The sequence below is a fragment of the Schistocerca gregaria genome, chromosome 8 (assembly GCF_023897955.1).
Source record: "Schistocerca gregaria isolate iqSchGreg1 chromosome 8, iqSchGreg1.2, whole genome shotgun sequence".
NCBI lineage: Eukaryota > Metazoa > Arthropoda > Insecta > Orthoptera > Acrididae > Schistocerca > Schistocerca gregaria.
In genome coordinates, this window is record NC_064927.1 from 445,974,032 (window position 1) to 445,999,726 (window position 25,695).

Genomic DNA, 25,695 nt, shown 5'->3' on the forward strand with positions numbered 1-25,695 from the left:
CTGCTACAGGATCGTAAGCAGTCTGCACTGGAACATACTGGCGCGGATTTTGCATCGGCACTACCACCACAAGGAAGTTTCTGTAGTTGGGAAAACAAAAGGCGAAACGTGAACTAGCTGTCTGATGTTGAACCTGTCGGTTCGAAACCGGTAACGGCGATATTTAAATCGACAGCGTTGTAAAAAGTGCCTGATTGCTGTTATCTTCTATTCATGAGTCAACCCATAAAAAGCACTTTATTTTACAGTAAGCGAAAACGTTTAGAAACTTCAAATGTAGGATATATGGCAGAATTCTGCAATTCGGTGCGGCATAAAAACTGGGATAACTTGGTAAATGTTAGAGAATGATGCTGTAGCGTTATGAATAAACGTTCCTTTTATCTGCTTCTCGGAGCTTCCGTGGTATTGCCGAAGTCCTACTCGCAACTGAGGCAAAATCCACACATTCCCAATGGTGCACAGCACACGAATCAAATTAAGCGATGCATTAAATAGGTGTAAATGAGGGTCACAAGCCTTTCTTCGACATGCGAGTAGTTATCCAACTGCTTTCAGAAAGATCCTGAGATTCAGTCACTGAACTGGAAAATGAATACCGGAAACAGCTCATACACCACCTCTAGTTACTTCAAACAACTTCCGCCAGTAAACTGCACCACAAACAGAAGAGAAACAAAGTTCACAGAGTACAGCGAAAGAGTAACACACTTCAAGTATCAAAGGAAACAAAAACAAAAGTATTGGCTCCAATTAAACCTGGCCGAATTCGTAACTTTTGACGAAAGCCGCCAACAGTCAGCTATTGGCTCTGCGTGTCGAGCACTTTGGTGCCCACTGAATATTATCACTCTCCCGGGATACCAGGTAGTGACTTAATTGAATTACACACCCGCAGACGAGACTGAAGTATAGCACTCTTCCACGCTTTCGTATTTGGAAAATACTTAGCTAACCACTCGCAATCACTAGCTACCGCCTTCAGAAATGTACTTCGAAAGACCAGCTCTGCCCCAGAGGGCATGGTGCAGTTTTCTACAAACGCGAGAGCTACTTCTGAATTTTCGAGCTTCAAGCAGCTCCTCGAAATGTCTTTCAGCATTTAAGCTTTTCAGCCAGTAATTCTCAGGAATAGAATTCGGGAATGTCCACCGACCATTTGCTGCTCCCGACGATAGCACTCTTCAGCAAACAGATGCTTTCTGTCGGTGCTCTTTTTATTTCCAACAGGCGCTGAAAATCACCTATAATAGTGAGAAAAGTCTCTCGTCCTTAAGCAGACTGGCATGTTCCAAACTAGACCAGACCCTGTGTAAGCTGAAGATCAGTCTGTCACCACAACCCGGTTTTCCACTTTCACATTAGTTGGCTTTGTCAACTCGCAGCCGAATTCTCATATTCCAGCCTAACCTAGATGGGCAAACCAGCCTGAAGCTGGCAAACGGAAAGTAAATTATCATAAAAAAGTAACAGGTCGCAGATCTTTCACTTTTCATCATATATTAAAATTAATTCCTAGTAAACTGTAGAGTAGACAACAGCACGCTGAGCTACACTGCTAGACAGGAAACAAATTCTTAATTTGGCTGCACGGTATGGCACCTGCTAAAAGCAAGATATCCCAGTGAGAACCGCAGGGTTTGCAGAAATGACTCTCCGTAAAAATGTCACTCTGTACAAGTGTTCAAGACCCTTGGAAACCGGCTTAGGATGCAGCCCACTTACACAGCCTGGGAACGATATGTTACAGAGTTCCAAAGCAAAGTACTATCAGTAGAAGAGAGGAAATGCGTATATGAGAGTAGAAGGAGATTTGTAGAAAACTGACTGAAATGTAAAAATTACTTATTTGTTGAAAAGAAGGCCAAACGAAAATCACAGTTTACTACCTCCTCAATATTGAGGTAGTTAGAATCCTAACTCTTTTGGGTAAGAAGGGTACAAGCGATAGTCCTTTCAGAGTAGTAATTCCCGATACACATTTAAGCTGATTTAAAGAAACCACCTGTAACCCAAATTTTTATGCATTAGAGGGGCTCGTGTGAAGTTTAACTCGCTTGTCCGCGAGACTCAGGAAGCAGTAAGTACAGGCATCTAGGCTGATGCCGTGTTCCTTGCCTTTCGGAAGACATTCGATACAGTGTGGCACTGCCACGCAATGAACAAAATAAGAACGAGCGCAATATCAGGCCAACTGCGCGAGTGGATTGAAGAGTTTCTAGTAAAAAGAACACAGCGTGCCATTCTCTTCAGCCGTGCTTCCAGGGAGTGTTATAGGACCATTCCTTTTTTGCAGTATACGTTAATTACATAGTAGATAGCGTCGGAAGTTTAATGTGGCTTTTCGCCAATGACGCTGTTGTATGCAGAGAAGTCGCAGCTCTGGTAAACTGTAGGGAAACGATCGATGTTTGGTGTAGGGATGGGCAGTTGGCCCTCAAGATAAACAAATGCAACGTCTTACGAATACATAGACAGAATGTTGCAGTTGACAATGGAAGGTACACTAAAGAAAAATGAAGACACTCTCATAGGATCTGTCGACCTGGAAAAGGCGTTCGACAATGCAAACCGGAGCAACAAGTTCGAAATTCTGAGGAAAATAGGGGTAAGTTACAAGGAGAGACGAGTAATGTATAATATGTACAAGAGCCAAGAGTGGATAACCAAGAACGGAGCGCTCCGATTAAAATGAAACAGTGTAAGACAAGGATGTAGCCTTTCTACCCTACTGTTCAGTCTATGCACCGAAGAAGCGATGACGAACATAATAGAAATATTCGGGAGTGAAATTAAAATTCAAGGTGAAAGGATATCAATGATACTTTCCGGTAATGACATTGATATCCTGAGTGAAAGTGAAGCAGAATTACAGGATCTGCTGAATTGAATGAACAGCCTCATGAATACAGAACATGGAGAGTAAATCGAAGAAAGACAAAAGTAATAAGAAGCAGTAGAAATGAGAACAGCGAGAAACTTAACTACCTATGCAGCAAAATAACCAATGACGGACGGAGCAAGGGCGACATCCAAAGCAGACTAGTACAGGCTAAAAGAGCATTCCTGGCTAAGGGAGTTCTACTAGCATCAAACATAGGCCTTAATTAGAGGAATGGGATTGTACATTTGGAATACAGCAATGTGTGGCAGTGAAACATGGACTGTGGGAAATCCGGAATGGAAAATAATCGAATCATTTGAGATGTGGTGCTACAGACGCATTGACTGAAAAAGTAAGGAATGAGGAGGCTCTGCACAGAATCGGAGAGGAAAGGAGTATGTGGACAGCACTGACAAGGAAAAACGACACCATGATGAGGCATCTGTTAAGACATCAGGGAATGACTTCTATGGTACCAGAGACAGCTGCAGACGGCAAAAACTGTAGAGGAAGACATTAATTGGTACACATCCAGCAAATAATCGAGGACGTAGGTTGCAAGTGCTACTATGAGATTAAGAGGTTGTCACAGGAGAGGAATTCTTGGAAGGCCTCATCAAACACTCAGAAAAAACGACAGAACGATCCTTTACTATTAAACGATTGCAGAACAACCACTGAAAGCAATTATTCTATCAAATACACTACTGCCCATTAAAATTGCTACACCATGAAGATGACGTGCTACAGACGCGAAATATAACCGACCGGAAGAAGATGCTGTGATATGCAAATGATTAGCTTTTCAGAGCATTCACACAAGGTTGGCGCTGGTGGCGACACCTATAACGTGCTGACATGAGGAAATTTTGCAACCGGTTTCTCATAAACAAACAGCAGTTGACCAGCGTTGCCTGGTGTAACGTTGTTGTGGTGCCTCGTGTAAGGAGGAGAAATGTGTACCATCACGTTTCCGACTTTGATAAAAGTCGCATTGTAGCCTATCGCGGTTGCAGTTTATCGTATCGCTACATTGCTGTTCGCGTTGGTCGAGATCCAATGACTGTTAGCAGAATATGGAATCGGTGGGTTCAGCAAGGTAATACGGAACACCGGGCTGGATCGCAACGGCCTCCCATCACTAGCAGTCGAGATGACAGCCATCTTATCCGCATGGCTGTAACGGATCGTGCAGCCACGTCTCGATCCCTGACTCAACAGATGGGGACGTTGCAAGACAACAACCATCTGCACGAACAGTTCGACGACGTTTGCAGCACCATGGACTATCAGCTCGGAGACCATGGCTGCGGTTAGCCTTGACTCAGCATCACAGACAGGAGCGCCAGCGATGGTGTACTCAACGACGAACCTGGGTGCACGAATGGCAAAACGTCATTTTTTCGGATGAATCCTGGTTCTGTTTACACCATCATGATGGTCGCATTAGTGTTTGGTGACATCGCGGTAAAGGCACATTGGAAGCGTGTATTCGTCATCGCCATACTGGCGTATCACCCGGCGTGATGGTATGGGGTGCCATTGGTTACACGTCTCGGTCACCTCTTGTTCGCATTGACGGCACTTTGAACAGTGGACGTTACATTTCATATGCGTTACGACCCGTGGCTCTACCCGTCAATCGATCCAAGCGAAACCCTACATTTAAGCAGGATAATGCACGACCGCATGTTGCAGGTCCAGACGGGCCTTTCTGGATTCAGAAAATGTTCGACTGCTGCTCTGGCCAGCACAGTCTCCAGATCTCTCACCAACTGATAACGTCTGGTCAATGGTGGCCGAGCAACTGGCTCGACATAATACGCCAGTCACTACTCTTGATGAACTGTGGTATCGTGTTGAAACTCCATGGTCAGTTGTACCTGTACAAGCCATCCAAGCTCTGTTTGACTCAATGCCCAGGCGTATCAAGGCCGTTATTATAGCCAGAGGATGCTGTTCTGGGTACTGATTTCTCAGGATCTATGCACCCAAATTTCTTGAAAATGTAATCACATGTCAGTTCTAGTACGATATATATGTCAAATGAATACCCGTTTATCATCTGCATTTCTTCTTCGTGTAGCAATTTTAATGGCCAGTAGCATATATTTTAGAGTTCTTAATAACCAGTTAGCAAAATATTATTCAATTTGTATCCAAAGCTAAAAAATATTTGTACTGAATCGTTGTGTTGAACACAATTGTTTTTCAGATTTTCAATTTAATATTTAATTGCAATTACATTGGAAACTATTGTCATAGCTATTTTTGTATTATGTCTGTAGTATTGCTTTTTTACGAGTGTTATTTGTACATCTCTGCTGTCGTCTCCTCTCTGTGTGTGCGTAACATTTGGCGGTAGTGAGTTTCACTTGCTGGTTGTAAGTCATCAGTTGCAGTAGCGAGTTGCAAGGTTTCTGGTATAAAGTTGTGAGTTTAGTGGTTGAAAGTGCTTTACGGGAATAAATGTATTTTCAAGAGAATCCTGCAACTATTTATTATTTAATTAATGTATGGAGACAGAAGACCTGGGAACCTAATGGTAGCGAATGCGAAAAAGAATCAACCACTGAGAACAGGGTGCCAAGAATGAGAAGAATCTATAATTACTGTCAACAATCTACCTAAGTTGATAACGTTTTTAATAAAACTACTAGATTACTGTCCTACTCTCCCTCAAGCTGAAGACTTTCTGATGCCAAAATAAACGCAACTGATGCGTGGTTTGGAACAGTTGCTGACATTAATAATAATTTTGGAACATTTTTTAAAAATAGTTCAGATGAGGATGAGGGGTCAGAAGACTTGCAAGCATAGGTTCTTTCCGTGGACCACTCGCAAATGGAACAGGAAAAGGGGAAAGTGAAACTGGTAAGTAAAGTACCCTCTGCCACATACCGAAATGTTGTTTGTGGAGCAAAAAATGTAGATGCAAGATGTGAGAGTTCACCCTAGATCACTCCTAAGTGAAAGCTGTCTTATTTGCTAAGCCATTGCGGTCATGAATTCATCTTAGAACGAGTCGTCATGAACATTATCGTAAAGAGATGGAAGTAATGAAAGAGATGTCTCCGACATGTTGTAATTAAGAGTGATGACTTGCGTTCGAAAACTTCTTGTATCTGTGCAATAGAAGCGGCGGGACACGGCTGTACCCGCCGCTCAGACGAAGTGCTTCTCAAACGGTGACCGCCTCTTCAGGTTTACGAGTAGTGTCTCCGGAGACAATACGACCGCTGCAGTTGTAACTCGGGCTTCTCTTTGGCCTCTCCGTCTCAATCTTGTTCCCGCTGCTCTGCGCCGCGCTTCGGTTGCGACGTCGGCGGAATCCGATAGCAGCTGCCAGTTTAAACGCTCATTGATTGTGCAAAGAGCGCGCGCGCCCCAGGGAAAACACATTTTATGGGCCATTTGCCCCGCTTCGGTATTCCCCGAAGGGCCGCCACTTTCCGCCCGTCCGCTTCTTGCGCCGAAGAACCCTTGTTTTCTGGAGACTCTCATTTGTTGAGGCAACACAGCGGTCGACCGGGAGATCTTCATTTGGAGGAGCAGCGCGATCGCCGCTGCACAGTACTGGATCTCTGAGTAACGCGCTACCCTCTGTGTATCTTTTTGTGTGAATCGAGGGGAAACGTTAATACTTTTTGCAGATGTATAAGCATCACTGTACTTTTTTTAAGGAGACTCTCTTTCTAGACGCACTTTTACAAGTACGAAGGTGGTTTGAAAAATTCTAGGTACGGAATAGAAAAAAAGTACTTACATCACTGAAACTTCTTTTATTTTTCAATGTAGTCCTGTTGCAGATTAATGCACTCGGTTCAACGATGCTCCAGTGCCTTGATCATATCTCGAAAGTGAGTTTCTTCCAGGCCTGAAAAATAGTTGTCAACTCCAGCTATCAGTTCTTCGTCCACCAAGAAAAATTTTCAGTTTTGGGAAGAGGTGGAAGTCTGACGGGGTCATATCAGGTGAATACGGCGGGTGTGGCCACAATTCATGCCATATTTTGTGCAACTTTGCCATGACGACGGAACGCGTGCGGGGGCGCGCATTGTCTTGATGGAAGACGACTTTGTTCCTTGCTAAACCTGGCCTTCTTTTTGCTTATCTTTTGTTGCAATTTGTCCAGGAGGTTAACCCAGTATTCTCCAGTAATTGTTTGCCGAGTTGGGAGATAATCTACAAACAGAATCCCCTTCGCATACCAGAACACTGATGCCATGACCTTTCCAGCCGTAGGAATTGTCTTTGGTTTTTTTGTATGGCGGAGAATCAGCATGTTTCCACTGATTTGACTGTTGTTCGTCTCTGGGGTATAGTAGTGCACCCACGTTTCATCTGTGGTCACAAACCGGCGCAAAAAATCTTGTTCGTTTCTCCTAAAACGGGCCAAACACTGTTCCGATACGTCCATTCTCATCCGTTTTCGATCCAGCGTCAGTAGCCGCGGCACCCATGTTGCAGATTTTTTTTCTATTTCTGATTCTTGAGTTAATATGTGATATACACTTTCAGGTGATATCTAGCAAGCGTGAGCAATTTCACGCACTTTCAATCGGCGCTCCTCCATGACCATTTTGTGCACTTTTGCAGTGATTTCTGGATTAGTGACACATCTTGGCCGAACACTTCACGGATCATCGTCTAAGCTCTCCCGGCCACATTTAAATTCATTTGTCGTCTTGGCAACAGTTGAATATGAAGGAGCAGAGTCCCCCACTGTATTCTGAAAATAGGCATGAATGTCCTTTGCTTTCATACCTTTCTTTACGCAGTACTTAATCACTGCTCGGATCTCGATTTTATCCATCTTCGCAAATCACTATGCGGGAACAACAAAGAGCCACGTCACCGCCACAGCTCTCTTCCAAGAGCACTGGCGTGGCACGTGTTTGCAGGCAGCAGTCCAATGAATATCACGTGAACAATTCGTGGGGCTAGTGCTGACCTCTCGGGGTGATTCCGAGAACTTTTCAAACCATGTCGTAATATGAGGGCTATGCCCTATTTTTCAGCTGTAGAAAGTCTCACTTGGACCAAAAACGTTAATATTATTTAAAGCATCTTCAGTGGTCACTGCGATATTTGTGGTTTCGTCCACAAATCTGTTTAATGAGACCACAGGCAGTTCTCTTATTTAAAAATACTTTTTAGTTATGTTCTCATACCCTGCCTTAATGTCACTTTTGTGTCTACATTACACGCTTAAAAAGAAAAAAAACTGAAATGCCAATTCCATAATTGCAGATAAATCAATGGAAGGAGTTACTTCCACAAAATGTCTATGAGTAAGCTTATGGAATGACCACACAAAATTAATTGCGGTTATGGCAGATGCTTCACTGAGATTCATTTGAAGAATCCTCAATAAATGTAGTGTAGCAACAAAGGAAGTAGCTTAAAAAACACTCCTTCGACCACTACTTGAATGTTGGGCGTCAGTATCCTTTTTAGATACGACTGACAGAGGAAACAGAGAACTCTAAAGAAAAGAACCACATTTCCTTATTGGTACATTTTGTAAGCCAGCCAACTCCAGTGTAAACGCTGCAAGAGATGCGGGATGAATCACACTATAGCCTACCGATACAGTTCCGACAGAGAACATTTCTAAAAGAGTCAACTAATCTATTGCTTGCCCTTCTCATATCTCGTGAAAAGATCACGAAGATATGACCCATACGGTGGCTTATCAGTCGATGTTGTTCCCGCGGACCATACGCGACCGGAACATGAAAAGGGGTTTAACATAATCCATTATGGAGTCGAGATAGTAGTTGTTGTTATACTCGTTATCACTGTGAGCATTCACCCGCGATTATTTTTACCGCGTTTTTAGAGACAATGCTCTCATCATCAGGTTGTAAAGTCTATGTCATAAAATTAAACGGACTAAAACGACAAAATACCACCACAAATAGTTGGGAAGTCCATAGAGTAAAACAGAATTAAACGTATATTGGACTGTGGGTCCTCGTCTCACATTGAAGTTGTTGACACAAGTCGGTGGCCATCCCATAGCTACCAAATATGCTGTCGCACTGTGCCGGCTCGGGAGCTGTTGTGGACTGACGTGCCTACGTGTTGTGGCGTGGTTGAATGCGTGGTTGAATGCTAACAGTGATAACCAAGAAAAGGGGTATGTGACGCTGGGACACAGAGTACCCTCCGCCACGCTCTGTAAGGTGGCATGCGCAAAATAGATGTACATGTAGGAAAGTAAATTATATGATCCACATTTTTACTTGGCTGACACCATAAAAAATAGCGCCCTGTTGTCCTATATACAGAAGAAACTCGAAAACCACACTTTTAACGCCACAGAACAGGATGTTTATAACAGCAACGATACTAAAACAGCACATGAATACCACCTATGACTCATTAACCGGAGACGCCAAATTTTACAGTGAACAGAAACGCCCAAAACACAATGTGGGCACAAATACAAATGAACATTACATTAAAAATTTGTATATAGAATCCGAGAACAAGGTAAAAATTAAATTTAAAAATTGGAACTGTTTGTGATCTCGTTAAATCAATTTCTAAACAGCTCCACAATTGTTCCAGTTGACGTTGGTGATGCTATAAAAAATAGAAACGTATTTATTCCAAATAAGACTTCACACAGTTGCAAAAGACAGCATAATACTAAAATGACTTGCAAGCATTGTTCAAAGGACAAGGAAAGAATATTCGTTGGGAAATAGTGGACGATATTTTGAAAACGACATATAGCATCAAAAACCATTGTTACTTCAACTGGTTTTCATGGTCACAATGATCATTGGACACAGGAAGTTTTCCAGTTATTTTTGTGTGTAAACCTACACGTCGTCGGAAACGCAAACTGAACATCAGAACTTAACACATGGAATGATGTGACGATCCTAGTCTCTCTGTTATTATCGCTACTGTGAAATTATACTTAGCATACCTCACTAACTCCCAATGCAAGTTGGTCTGCATTTAGGTTTCTTACATCTTGGGGAAAAAAATAAGGGGAATAGACTGATTATCCGTGTAGTGGAATCGACTTTACAATTACAAAAGAATTTTCCACTTGTCTCAAGTTGATTGTCTGTCAGTGATTATCCCCGTTCTGGCACAGTTGTCAAGGTGAACAGTTCTGTTTGCAAAAAGAGGAATTTTTTAAAGTTTAGAGTTATTTTAAATACAGTTTTAAATGAGTTTTATATAGGCCGTTAGTTTGAATCTTTCATTTTTATTATTATTTTGCGCTCTTGTCACGTCATCACAATTTAACATTTCCATGTGAGATGAAATTTGAGGTACAGCTTCAGTCACCAAACGCTTTATATCAGAAAAGATACATGAAACGTGTCTTAACCTAACTTATTGACAGTCCTTTCACATAATAATTTGTCTCTATATAAGCTAGATTTAAGGTTACAGCATTATTATTATAATAAATTTTGTGTTAAGATTTGTTTTTTCACATAGATAACTTTGTTTTTGCGGTGCTTTATCATAAGCAATTGTATCTCTGATTCCACTAGCCTCAGTGGCAAAAATTTTAACGGAAAGAAACGAATTTCTCTTACTTTACATAATTTTGGGGTATATGTTACAAACGTTCCAGTAATAACAATACAAATTCAGCATTCAATGTTTCAATAATAAATAATACTAGTTACAAAACTGTTGAAATAAAATTCCCGAAAGAACAAAATATATAAGTAAGTAAGAATTATACAAAATATCTTTGGATTAACATCGTTTGGATGCAGGCACAGTTCCCAAAAGCGCTACACATCGGTACAAACGAGTAGTTAACGTAGATAACTTAATAGTAAAAAATAACAAAACACAGGCCGAATAAAACATAATTTAATGTTGAGAACAACTTTAGCGACTGACTGTGAATGACAAGTGAAAATAATATGCTGGGCTGGGACTGATACTTGCTCTTGACAGGCAATTCGTCACCACTTGTACTATCCGAGCACGTCACACTGGGTGGCTCAAAATTCTTAACTTGCCACCCCAATACCTTGAAAATTGATTGGAAGTGCTTCAGAGATTTTGTGGACAGATACTTCCACCATAGTATATGTAGAAGTGACTTACATTAGCCCAAGTGCTTTCTTCACGTGTAGTCTCAATCCTACAGTGATTAGCCTTTCCTCTCAATACTTTTCAGTGTTTGTACTTGTGCTGTTTTGGTACACTGATCATGTATGTAACAGCTGACGAACCGAGAAAGTTTTGTGTGAGAACTGCTGGTCTGCTCTGTGTAGCTGGTTGAACAAGTTCCACGCAAATTATGTAGTGTCTTAAAAAATACTCTCAGAAAAGTTGAGGGGGCATTTGTCATCAGTAACGAAGAAAACTGTCCATATAAACACATAAATGAAGTCAGCTCACTACATATTTTGCAAATACCCCCCCGATTGCTTCCAAACAACATTTGTGGGCAGATTGTGCTGTTCACACTTGACACCAGTTTCAGTGGTGTACTGTGTGACCGTCCTGTTAAGTCATCAGAAGATCAAATGCAATAGCAAAGTGATTTAGAGAATATATCCGTATGGAGCGAGAAGTTTTTATTGATGCTAAGACACGAAAAGTGTGGTCTGTGCACTGAAAGCAATCCGTTATATTTCGGTTACACGATAAATCACACAAACATAAAATCTGTCAATTCAGCTGAATACCGGAGGATTATAATTAGACTTAACTTAAACTGAAGTGCTCACATAGATAATGTTGTGTGGAAGACGAATTCGAACTTAAGAGTGCGTCTTACTGGCAGAACGCTTATAAAGTGCAACGAGTGTACTAAAGAGACTATCTACACTATACTTTTCCGTTCTTTTCTGGAGTACAGCTGCGCAGTATGGGATCTGCATGAGAGAGGGTTGGTGGACGACGTCGAAAAAGTTCAAAGAAGGGCAGGTCGTTTTGTATTGTCGTGGAATGGGGGAGACAGTGTGACAGTTCGGGTTCCAAACTTTAAAACAAAAGCATTTTTCGTTGAAGCGAGATATCTTCTTGAAATTTCAATCACAACTTAGTCCTCCTAATGCTAAAATATTTTGTTGACACCCATTTACATAGGGAGAAATAATGGCTATAATAAAATACGAAAAATCAGATATCGCTCGGAAAGATTGAAGTGCTTATTTTTCTGTCGCGTTGTTCTACAGTGTAACTGTAAAGAAAAAGTCTTAACGCGGCTCGATAAACCTTCTGCCAGGACTTAGGTGCCAACGGCAGAGTAGACATCTGTGAGGGGCACTCAGATGAAAACCGAACACCTGATAGAATGGGACCCTGGAATGTTTCCATTCAGAAGTAATCACCATGGGCGTTACAACATTTGTTACAAGTAGAGACTAAACTAACAATTTCCGTTTCGTAGGACAGCTTTGTCCGCTGCCGGATAGAAAAGCGGACCCACTCTCGCGCTTCCTCGTCCGACTGAGACCGACGTCCGCACAAGTCATTCTTCGGGTCGTCAAAGATGTGAAAATCACACGGTGAAACATCATAGTTGTACGGAGAGTGCTACAGTGTTTTCCAACCGAATCTCTGAAGCATAGCCTTCGTCCAGTTGTGGTTCCACGCTCGAGGAACTTGTTCCCATGTGATCGCCAGAGTCCGTGTAGGTAGCGAGCAGGAATGCGGGCCACGTCTGCTACACAGCTGTCTGAAAGGTAGTCGAGTGCTAGGCGCTATCCCTACAATACCATGACAGCTGGACGAACACACTACACCAGTCCACCAATAAAGAAGGTCATACCTCATCATATATTTAATATAGGGTGGAGTCCCTCCACGTCCACACTTGCTTGATGGCCACAACAAAAGGTGTACTGCCACTTCCGCATATTGGTTAGTTTTCACTAAGTGAGGTCTCGCAGTTGTGGGTACTGCGATGTTTGTGCACGTCTGGTTTCGATTAACCATTAATACGGGCTCAACCTGAGATAGATGGGTTGAAAGCTGAACGAAAGATAGTGGTTTGAAGGGCAGAGGAATAAAAGTGCCGAGGGAAAAAAAAACCCTCTGCGATAGTTGGGTCGGTTTGTAAGAGGAGCAACCTGCGACGGGTCATGCAAGCTCAGGTTTTGTTAGTAGTGGGTGTCATGCAGGCACATACCTTTGGAATTGTGGAGCGATGTTTCTCGGCAGCTGCAGCTGGGTACAGGTGTTGATTCTTGGTCAACATCAGCATGCCTGTAACAGTTGAGTTCATCCACGTTAGTGTCCGGTAGCACGTACATCGGATTCGCAGTGTAGAGTAGTGTTAGTGGTTTGTTTGTGAGTTAGTGTGCGAGCTTGTCGGCTTCCCTGCAGTAGCCTGTTGGCCGGCTGTGATAGCAGCGGGTTTATCCAGTCGGTGTTGCTGCGGTCCGGAGGCTTACCGATGTTGTCGCTTGGGAGAGTATATTACCTCGCCATAGGTGGTTACGTCCTAGCCAGCAGTGTCTTAGGCTGCTTATGTTGCCAGCTATGGTTGCGAACATAGTTTCGCAGAATAAGGATGAAAGGCTTGTTCGAGTGTCTCGAGTTCCTGTACATTTGTGTGGCGAGTTTCTTGAATACTTCCTTGAGGGTTTCAAAGCGGTATTCATTATGAAGGTCCACGGTGCGGGTGTACCGTGGAGCGTTGCTAATGATGCTTAGCACTTTGTTCTGTACGATCTGCAGGTGGCGCAGGCCTGTAGGAGATGGATATCCCCATATGGGGTTGCGAACGTCATTAGAGATCCAATCAGTGTCATGTATATGGACGCCGACACTCTCCCATTTAGTGTACATTCCCTGTTGGTCATTGGGTGGAGTTGTTTGAGCCTCACGTGTGCTCTGTTGGCAGTGTATTCTTTGTGATCTCCCCCCCCCCCCCCACCCCCCCCCCCCCCCAGCTAGACTCAAGGTATCTGACTTTCTCTCGGAAACGTATTGGGCGTGCATGTTGTGGTGTGTATACTGTAAGACCTTTGGTACACGCGCCATCAGATTATTTGACTTGTCGCTCTAACGAAGTAGGCGAGTGTCAGCAACATTTCTCGTGGTCTTATCGTAGCGTGTTTATCTTTTACCGTTAAGTTAGGCGATAGAAATGCCACTTGCACGCTTAGAGTAGCAGATTGACGGTGACCAACTTTAAACAGAACTTGATTAATTTTCACACACATCTATTAAAATAATAACAAGCATAAAAATTACTTAATTGGTTCTGGATGCTATTTACCATTGACAGTCTGAAGTTCCTTTGGTATTGGTTCGTTAATCTTATTCTCACATATATCTCTCATACTTGACAAAGTGTCTATAATTTATCTTCATGGCTATTTGTAGGAATATGGTAATCTTATTACGCACTGACTGAAACTTGACAATAGACTGGTACAGACAAATGTAGAACTCATACAGACTGGTACAGAACAATGTAGACGGATACAAACTGGTGCAGACAAATGCAGACTGACTAATCAGAGGTCTGTACACTCGTTATAGTACCTTGAGCGTTCATGTATCACTGTGCGAGAGTGATCCGCTAGGAGAAAAGGTTCTAAGTTATCAGCAATCTCATTGGCTGCGTTACATATTAATACGCGGATTGGCGGAAGCAGAATTTGGTCCGTCTCTATGGCAGCGCCATCTCGTACTGCAGAGACGGACGAGCGCTGCGCCTGCGCTGTTGTGCTTAGCGGGCGCGCTCTAGTGGGAAAGTTGTGTACGCGCTGACTACGCGGAACTATGTTCACAACACATGTAGTGTTATCTGTCAAATGTTTCAAATGGCTCTGAGCACTATGCGATTTAACTTCTGAGGTCATCAGTTGCCCAGAACTTAGAACTAATTAAACCTAACTAACCTAAGGACATCACACACATCCATGCCCGAGGCAGGATTCGAACCTGCGACCGTAGCGGTCGCTCGGTTCCAGACTGTAGCGCCTAGAACCGCACAGCCACTCCAGCTGGCTGTTATCTGTCTACAGTAAATTTGAGCAGCAGGTTCGGTCTGCGAGTGAAGAGATCCGCTTCGCACTTGTCGACGTTTACTTTAATACGCCATCGTCCCAACCAAGGCTCGACAGTTCTGAGTGCCTTCAGCATTACTGAATTTATGTTCAACGGTTTCCAGTCTTGCGTAACTCATCAACTGGGTGCTCCTATGATGTTACACTATACCGTTTCCCTACCACAGCGGCGACAGTATCGAAACCTGACAACAGTGGCGGCAACTATCGCGTGGTCTGCGTGTTTTATGGCGGTAGCTCGGTTTTCAGTTGACTGCGCCTTGCAAATGTAGCTAGTCAGCTGCTCCTGAAGATGACCCTTGGAGGCAGTCTAACGGTACAGTTTTTACTGAAATCTGGCGATAATAGTCAATTCCAAAGAAAGCAGGCGTTGCCAGATGTGAAAAGAGTCGAGGGACATGAAAGGGAAGCAGTGGTTGGGAAGGGAGTAAGATAGGGTTGTAGCCTCTCCCCGACGCTATTCAATCTGTATATTGAGCAAGCAGTATAGGAAACAAAAGAAAAATTCGGAGTACGTATTAAAATCCATGGAGAAGAACTAAAAACTTTAAGGTTCGCCGATGACATTGTAATTCTGTCAGAGACAGCAAAGTACTTGGAAGAGCAATTGAACGGAATGGATAGTGTCTTGAAAGGAGGGTATAAGATGAACATCAACAAAAGCAAAACGAGGATAATGGAATGTAGTCGAATTAAGTCGGGTGATGCTGCGGGAATTAGATTAGAAAATGAGACACTTAAAGTAGTAAAGGAGTTTTGCTATTTGGGGACAAAATGACTGATGATGGTCGAAGTAGAGAGGATATAAAATGTAGACTAGCAATGGCAAGGAAAGCGTTTCTGAAGAATAGAAATTTGTTAACATCTAGTATAGATTTAAGTGTCTGGAAGTCGTTTCTGAAAGAATTTTGTGGAGTGTAGCCATGTATGGAAGTGAAAAATGGACGATAAACAGTTTGGACAAGAAGAGAATAGAAGCTTTCGAAAGGTGGTGCTACAGAATGCTGAAGATTAGATGGGTAGATCACATAACTAATGAGGAGGTCTTGAATAGTATTGGGGAGAAGAGGAGTTTGTGGCACATCTTGACTAGAAGAAGGGACCGGTTGGTAGGATATGTTCTGAGGCATCAAGGGATCACCAATTTAGTATAAGAGGGCGGCGTGGAGGGTAAAAATCATAGAGGTAGACCAAGAGATGAATACACCAAGCAGATTCAGAAGGATGTAGGCTGCAGTACCTACTGGGAGATGAAGACGCTTGCACAGGATAGAGTAGTATGGAGAGCTGCATCCAACCAGTCTCAGGACTGAAGACCACAACAACAACAGACAAGAATGCCACCACACTAGACATTGTTCCTCCGACGACCACCGGCTGAGCCTGTACTTGAGCTGGGAGTGAACATTTGTAGGAAAACGTGCCACGCTGGTCGGGTCCAGGAGGCAGCCCCCCGTGCAGATGCGCGTCGCCCGCTGGCGGCCACCGCCCAGAACGCACTCCTTCCGGGATGGCGCTCATTTATTCATAGCGGAGGGGGAAGGGCGGAATAAGCAGGGCCGGCAATTAGCCTGCCTTACACACACGTCCAGCCCTGTCTCCCGCCACCTCTTGCAATCTCTCCCCCTTTTTATATCACTCCTCTGCCACCAGCACCTGTCCATCCGGCGAAAGGCTTCCACCCCACCCTCCCGCGTCCTCTTTCCTCGCACAAAAAGAGGGGAAAGGAAGGAAAAATGGGGGAGGTAAAGGGTGAGTCCGCGGAGAAAGGCGGTGGCAGCAGGGGGTGAGCAACCCTCGTGTGTGAGGCGCCGGTCGCGGATCGCGGCCATCATTAATTCAGACGGCGGATCCGCTGCTGGTAAGGTTTTTCCGGCATTAGCTGCCGTCTGCAGCCCACTCAGCTCACCCTCCCGTCTTCCCGTGTCGCACACTCACTCCTCTTCCCTTTCTTTCCTGTCCGCTTCTCATCATAACAAATTTACAGGTTGACAATTATTGAACAATACGAAATAAAATCGTAATAACTTCTAAACTGTTTGCGTTGGGACGTTCAAACTGTACAATTGGCCGCAGAGCATTATGGGAACTAGTAAGCGCATGCATGTTTTAGTTTAGCGAGGAAGCCCATTTTCATTTGTATGGGTTTGTCAGTAAGCATAATTGGCGCATTTGCGGAACTGAGAATGCGCAAGTCTCGTCATCCTGAACGGGAGACTGTGTGATCCCCCCTCTCCAGTTACGTTATACTCCTTTATGGAACGGTGACTACAGAACGGTACGTGAAGGTTTTGGAAGATGATTTCATCCACATTATCCAGAGTCGCCCTGATTTCGACGAGATGTGGTTCATGGAAGACGGAGCTCGACCCCATCTGAGCAGGAGAGTGTTTGCCGTCTTGGAGGAGCACTTTGGGGAACGCATTCTAGCTCTGGAGTACTCAGAGGCCACTGGCTTGGGCTTCGACTGGCCGTCATATTCACGAAATCTGAACACATTCGTCACGTTTTTGTGGGGCTTTGTTAAAGGCAAGGTGTGCAGCAATAACCCCAATACCATTGCCGAGCTGGAGGTCATCGACAGCATCGACGTTCCGACACTTCATCCGGGTCATGCATAATTTCGCTATTGGTGTGCGCCGCATCATCGTCAACGATGGCGGGTATATCGAAATGACATACCCTAAATCCGAATACCTGTAGTGACGTTTACATGTTGAAAATAGTCACCCTGGTCTGCTATAAAACTATGCTCCTTGAGAGAAATTCTGTGTTGCGGAAGAATTACTAAGTAGTAGTAGTAGTGGTGGTGGTAACAGTACTATTGGTGGTTGCGGTTTTATTCGTCATTGAATCACTTTTACAAGAATACTGGATGTGGTACGCTGTTGCGTACGACTTCGGGCGTAGCGGTAAGGAGCGGTAGGATACAGAATGGTGCGGCAACTGTCATCGTAGGAATGCAGAAATGACTAGCGAAAAAAAAAAAAGATTTACTTATCTGGTATTTCTCAGTGCGTATGAAGACTCATTACAAATAACGCAGCAAGAAAAAGACTCCAGCTATCACAGTGTCAACTGGGATGACGCTAGTGCACTAAGCACGCATGATGGTGCCATAGCGATGATGAAGTGCAAGTGGAAAGTGTGAGTGCCGCCGGCTGTCCTATACCGCGGCGCCAGAGGACAGTCGTGTTACGGATCCACTGGAGGTGTGGCTCAGTGCGTGTGCACCGCTGGATCCGCCAGACCGTTGTCGGCGTCTGATGGAAACTTGCTACTCCGCTGCCAACATCACAATCCCCGTGGAGTGGTATCAATACGTGATACCATAAGACCAAAGCAACATAATTCATAGATACAAGTACATACTGAAACTAAACTAGACTCATCCCGAACAGGCCTTGAAGGCCCAACGGTACCAACCGGACGCCGTGTCGTCCTCAGCCCGTAGGCGTCACTGGATGTGGATATGGAGGGGCATGTGCTCACTACACCGCTCTCCCGACCGTATGTTAGTTTCCGAGACCGGAGCTACTTCTCAGTCGTTTGCCTCACAAGGGCTGAGTGCACACCGCTTTCTAACAGCGCTTCGCAAACCGAATGGTCACCCACACGACTGCTAGCCCGTCCTGACAGCTTAACTTCGGTGATGTGACGGGAAGCGGTGTTAACACTGCGGCAAGGCCGTTGGTACAATTACATACAACCTTGGCGAAACACCCTCAACCATAATGACGTCTTACTGGCAAGTGATGTGACAGATAGTACATCGTAGTAGTAGTGTATGATAAATTCATACCAAATGTCAAAGAAAAGGTTGCCCAGACAATAGCATCAATACATCGTCATGTACACACACACTTCGTGAGTCGCCGTACGGTGTGTGCCGGAGGCTGGACTGTACCACTACTAGTTATTTCCTGTCTTGCTCCACTCGCAAACAGAACGAGGGAAAAGGGACTGTCTGCTGTATATGCCTCCATATGAGCCGTAATTTCTCTTATCTTTCTGGTCATTACGTGAAATATGCGTTCGTGGCAGTAGAATCGTTCTGTAGTCAGCTACAAATTCTGGTTTTCTGTATTTTCGATATAGTGTTCGCCTTCCCTCCAGGGATTCACATTTGAGTTCCGGAAGCATCTCCGTAACAAGCAGCGTGTTGTTCGAAAATATCGATAAGAAATCTAGCAGCCCGCTTCTGAATTACTGTGACGTCTTCCTTTAATTAGAACTGGTGGGGATCCCACACACTCGAGCGGTACTCGAGAATGTGTTGTACGAGCGTCCTATATGCGATCCCTGATGAGGGACACCTCCTTAAAACTTTCCCAGTAAACCAAAAGCCAACATTTCACCTTCCCCTATCGAATACTTACATGCTCGTTCCATTTGATATCGCTTTTCAACGTTACTCCTAGATATTCAGTCGGCGTGACTTTGCTAAGCAGCTGACTATCGCTATATTTAAACATTACAGTTTTCTTTGCCTTCTCAGCCGCATTCTATTAATTTCTTCTACGTTTAGAGCTGGTTGCCATTCATCATACCAACTAGAAATTTTGTCTAAGTCATCGTGTATCGTCTTACAGTTACTCACCTTCGACACCTTCCCACAATCACAGCATCATCAGCAAAAAACAGCAGATAGCTGCCCACCCTATCTACCATATCATTTATATACACTCATGCTCACAAATTAAGGATAGTGCTAATACATGGTGGAACAACCCTCTGGTGGGTGGTTTGCGGGTTTAAATCACCTCGGGGTATGACCCCGCGGTGCATTTGACCTCCGGTCGTCCCACGACAGCGCTGGTAGCAGTCCACATACGCAGAGGTGTTTTGGTGCATGTCAGAGTACGGTGTAGCGAGTAAGTATGCAGACGTTTTCAGAACTGCTAATGGTGACTGTGTGTTGAAAATGGCTCAAAGAACACGTATTAATGACGTTATGAGGGGTAGAATACTAGGGCGACAGGAGGCTGGTCAAACACAGCAGGTCGCAGCACGGGCCATCCTTGTTCCACAAAGTGTGATCTCAAGGTTATGGAAACGATTCCAGCAGACAGGAAACGTGTCCAGGCGCTGCAATACGGGACGTCCACAGTGTACAACACCACAAGAAAGCCGATATCTCACCATCAGTGCCCGCAGACCGCCACGGAGTGCTGCAGGTAGCCTTCCTCGGGACCTAACCGCAGCCATTGAAACAGTTGTCTCCAGGCACAGTCTACAGACGATTGAACAGACATGGCTTACTCGTCTGGAGACCTGCAAGGTGCACTCCACTGACCCCTAGTCAGAGGAGAGCCCGTAAAACCTGGTGTCAAGAACGCAGTACATGGTCATTGGAACAGTGGTCCCAGGATACGATCACCGACGAGTCCAGGTATAGTCTGAACAGTGATTCTCGCCGGGTTTTCATCGGGCGTGAACCAGGAACCAGGTACCAACCCCTTAATGTACTTGAAAGGGACCTGTATGGAGGTCGTGGTTTGATGGTGTGGGGTGGGATTATGATTGGTGCACGTACACACCTGCATGTCTTTGACAGAGGAACTGTAACAGATCAGGTGTATCGGGATATCATTTTGCACCAGTATGTCCATGTTTTCAGGGGTGCAGTGTGTCCCACCTTCCTCCTGATGGATGATAATGCACCGTCCCACCGAGCTGCCATCGTGAAGAAGTACCTTGAAACAGAAGATATCAGGCGAATGGAGTGGCCTGCCTGTTCTCCAAACCTAAAGCCCATCGAGCACGTCTGGGATGCTCTCGGTCGTCGTATCGCTGCACGTCTTCAAACCCATCAGGAGTTCCGACAGGCACTGGTGCAAGAATGGGAGCTATACCCTAGCAGCTGCTAGACCACCTGATCCAGAATATGCCAAACTGCTGTGTGGCCTGTGTAAGTGTGCATCGTGATCATATCCCACCTTGATGTCGGGGTACATGCGCAGGAAACAGTGGCGTTTTGTAGCACATGTCTATCGGGACGGTTTTCTCATCTAATCACCAATACCGTGGACTTACAGATCTGTCTCGTGTGTGTTTCCTATGTACCTATGCTATTAGCGCCAGTTTTGTGTAGTGCCACGTTGTGTGGCACCACATTCTGCAATTATCCTTAATTTATGAGCATGAGTGTATACAGAATATAACAGTGGTCCTTTCACACTTCTCTGGGGGACACCTGAAGAAACGCTTCTCTCTCATGAACGCTCGCCATCCAGAACAATGAGCTGGACTTAAGACGTCTTCTAGCCACTCACATACCTGGGAATCAATTCAATATCTAATAAAAATATTGTCTTCGTTAACTGCCTGCAATGGGGCATTGCGTCAAATGGTTTTCGGAAAACTAGAAATATGGAATCTGCCTGTTGCACAGTGTGCCTTCGTCTGTCGGCAAGGCAGGTGCGTATTCTCGCCTGCATACGATGATAAACGTGCCGATTGGGATCCTGCGACATATTGTCCCAGGTATCTTCCGCCTCTTGTTTCAGATCGGCAGTGGTTCTTACAAACCATGAAGAACGAGTAAGTTCACACATTGTGATGTCAGTGTTCAGTATTCGTGTCGTGTTCAGTTGCGGGAGACCTGGCTATATTTCACTGGTTACTTAACCATACAGAGACACACAATATGACAGTGTGTTGTTACTGATGCTACTCCCCCCCCCCCCTCTATAAAATTTGATCTTCGAGGGAATCTGTGTGTCTTCGTTGAATGCACTCTCAAATAAGAACCTCACCAAGTCTAAATCACACTTTAGAATGTTTTTCATCTTTCCTATTTCTCTTTACAGATACATAATCCCGTTGGGGGCAAGCGATAATTTCGGGCCATCCAGCACTGTTTCTTGGTTCTGTTCCGCTCTGTGAAGGTTGCATTTCATTTGTGTTTATAGTTCACTACAAGTAAAACTTAAATGGCTTTCTGTCCCTCTGTTACTTGTTTGTGACCTTCCCCTTGTCACTTAACCTGCAAAATTTTCTGGCTAAAACACCTGTTGTACGTTTCGTCCTTCGATGCTGCCACAGTCAAGGAGGCAGGAAGATATTATCTGAAAATAGTGGGAGGAACTTACAGTCACGGCTGCACATCCGATAGCCACTATCAATAGATTCCATCATTCGTCTTGTTATCTGGTTGACATGAATCTATTGGGGATAACGTACCGACTTGTTATACAAAGCACAGCAACAGTTGCAATGCCCAGAAGTATAGCTGGGAAAGGATGGTACAGGTTTTCACATAACATTATTGATTTTTAGGCTAGGAGCGTGTGTGCACAACTACATAAACGGAAATATTTGTTTTGATAACGCGATTCACATCAATCTGTTAAGCCATCATCAGTGGACTGAAATACATACACATTTTAATTTTTATAGATCGCTCCCAACTTACATGTACTGCCTTTGTACACGTACGCAACAATGTATTTCTTATTACTTAGTGCGTGTGTTGATACTCTCTTACATATGCTCTTGCTGTTCTTCTGTTGACGTTGTTGTTCTGCCGGTAGCAAACTATAACTCACTACTAAACCTGGCCAAAAAATTTACACACGGCACACGCACACACACACACACGCACACACACACACACACACACACACACACACACACACACGCACGCACGCATACATCACACACACGCACGCACACACACACACACACACACACACACACACACACACACACACAAATTCATTAATATAACCTTTGATCAGATATATCAAAATATACGTCATGCCACGCAATTCATAATGCTGCATAATAGTAAACCGGTCAACACCATGCATTAATGTTTATACAGTTTGTGGCCTGAGCTGAAAACTATTTTTTAGTGTTAAGGGCAGAACAACAGCTTCATCAGCAGTACAGTATCGGCACATGTAGACCAATGTCATCACTTGCAGTAAGTAATAACATAATTTAGCAAAAGCTGCCTCAGTCAGTACTGTCTGCAACCTGCGTGTTTCAGCATGACAACGCCGGATCACACACGAGCGTTGCGATGTCTGCTGGAACGTAAGACCTTGGGTTGACTGTCCTCGATCATCCTCCATAGAACTCCGAGTTGACCCCATCCGGCTTTAATTTATTTTCAAAACTTAAAGAACACCTTCAAGGAATTAGTTTCATAGAGATGAAGCGATGCAAGCAGCGGTAAGTTCGTTGAGCCTACAACAAAGTAATGCGACCTACAGTAACGACATCAACGAATTGGTCTTTCGTTGGGAGAAATGCGTTCGTTGCAAGGGCGACGATGATGAGAAATAAATGTGTTAAAATGAAGGACAAAGATTTAGTACGTTAATAATATATGTTTTGTTTAAAATTCTTAAGGGTTTTCGCATCCAAAGGAGTCATTTCGTAATATAAAAAGCTAGTGCTACACTGTTCATTCAATTCTCAGCACTAGTCAGTTTCTAAGGCCGATATGGAATCTCGAAGACGATGTTCGGATTCAGTTTTCTGTCTCTCAATTTCCCTTTTGACTGTCTGGAAAAGTCTTCCGTATCTGTCCATAATAAATAAGATGCTAAGATCAGATACAGAATGACACAGAAGTATACACCATCTAACATTAGTGTAAGGTTTCCCAGAAAATAAAAAGATTAGTGTTATGGGGGTAAGTGTGTTGTGAAACGAAACTTGTGTTTTATTATTAATTACTGTCGTTTCGACGTTCCCATTCTGCATTATGCAAGGAATGTTTCGCTGTATATAACGTATTGCTTAACAGGTACATCTTAGCAGTGTTATTTTTGATTTAGTGATCTCTTCATCGCTTCTAGACCATTTGTGGTATAATATTATTCCTTGAAAATAAATGCTGCTTTGAATTTTATGTTTACTCTTTTTCCATAAATTTAAATTCTGTCTAAATTTGTCCCATGATCTTATAGATGTAGTAATTATAACTTTTATTTTAGAAGCGCATAAATGTTTGGTAAATATCCTCACACACATTAAAAACGCAGGTATGTTAGTTATAAAAGATTTATTTTACTACAGTAATCTGTCGACAAAAAACGTTTGAAAATTTTGTTTTCATGTTCTGCTGTAAACCGTGACTTCTCGCGTGCGTAATGGTTTGAGAGTGAACGAAAATGTTCAAAACTAGTCACTAGTTAGAATATTATATTCAACTCTGACGGAAACTTTAGTCAATAAATTACGGACACATCGAGATGCTGGTTCTGATACCGACATAGCTACTCTACAAAAACAAAACTCGAGTACGAAATTTTTTGAAGAACTTTCTCGAAAACAGTCTCTGCAACAAAAATTGTATGTGGAGCCATTGCGAATTAAGTGATTCTGATCAAGACCAAAATGCGTAAGATGAAAGTATAGGGAAGTATTATTTAAAAAAAAGGCAAATGTGTAGAGCACTTCAAGTCCTTAAAAGCATATTTATTCGCTGACAGGAGATGTTATACTCGGTTAGCTTCTGCTAGACACCATTTGCTGCTCAATAAAACAACGCATTGGCCTAAGCAGAAAATAAGATCATTTTAGTGTAAGTTATAGAATGTTTATAATATTTACCTATCGCAGTGTTTACTTTAAATGCCAACATGTTCTCAGACGAAGGAAAACGACGAATGACGTTAAGAGTTCCACCATTCAGCCAAGACAAATTTATAATTAAGGCCAGAAAATGGGAACATTAAGTTTTCGCAGGAGAATCGGCTCAGTTTCTAGAGACGATGTTTAAATTCCACCTTCGACAAACAGCGCTTAGAATGGAATATTTTATCGGCGTTGTCTTCCATTCAGTCCTGGGAGCTGAACTTTGCAAACAAAACGATATTGAGACTGAGTCGCAGATTACAAAAGGAATTGCCCTCTCCCTGCGTCTTCATTTCTACCGGATTAATCTCCCGTAATTGATCCGAATCTGTTTTTAAGCTTAATCCGAAGAATCTCTCCATCGAGGGAGAGCGGGATTTCTTAGAGCAGAGGCGGTCCTATGCGAGTGGCTATAAAAGTAATTCAGACGCAGCGGCCGGAGTCAATGACATTAATGCGACTGACTAGAGCTCACGTCCTTGCGGGCTTGGGTGGATTCCTAGCCCTTTTTTTTTCTCTTTTTTATTCAGCCAGTTGAGAACTGGCCGCCATGATCGAAGCCCGAAGATCTGAACGCAGATAATACCCTTTCGCCGAAGGACAATCCTCCTGAGAAGTTTGGTCTTGGCTGGGAGCCGTAGTTTGAGAGAGGAAGAGGGTGCGGGGAGGGGAGGAAATTGAGAAATTGTGGGGTAGACTGAGCGACTGCTGCCGTCTTGAGGGAAGCAGCTCGCGGCGGCCGGCCGAAGGAGTGACGAGGACAGAAACGGAAGTTAAGGACGAAATAAGACGGAGAGTCAAAAAGAAGGAGTGAGGGAGGAAAAAAAAAAGAGGTTCGGTCGTCTCCCCCCTATAATAGACATCACAGCCTCCCGAGTCTCTTCTGTTGTTTGCCGACTGCCGGGGCAATCGAAGAGGTTTGACAAAGGGTCTCAGAGAAAGGGACTGCAGGGCGGCAGCTGTGAATGCGGCCGTCCCCCGGCCTCTGATCGAACTCTTCGAATCGAGAGTGGCAGGCTAGTCAGGTGGGTGGCCGGAGATAAAGACCTCAGTGGTTCGGTGGATGGCACTCTGCCTTTCGTAATGGACGATACGTTGGCGAAACAAATAGGAGCATCAGAGCGTTAGGAAGAAAAGAGACATAATGTTGTGAAAAGCTGAAGAAATATACATGAAATTCGTAAAAAAAGG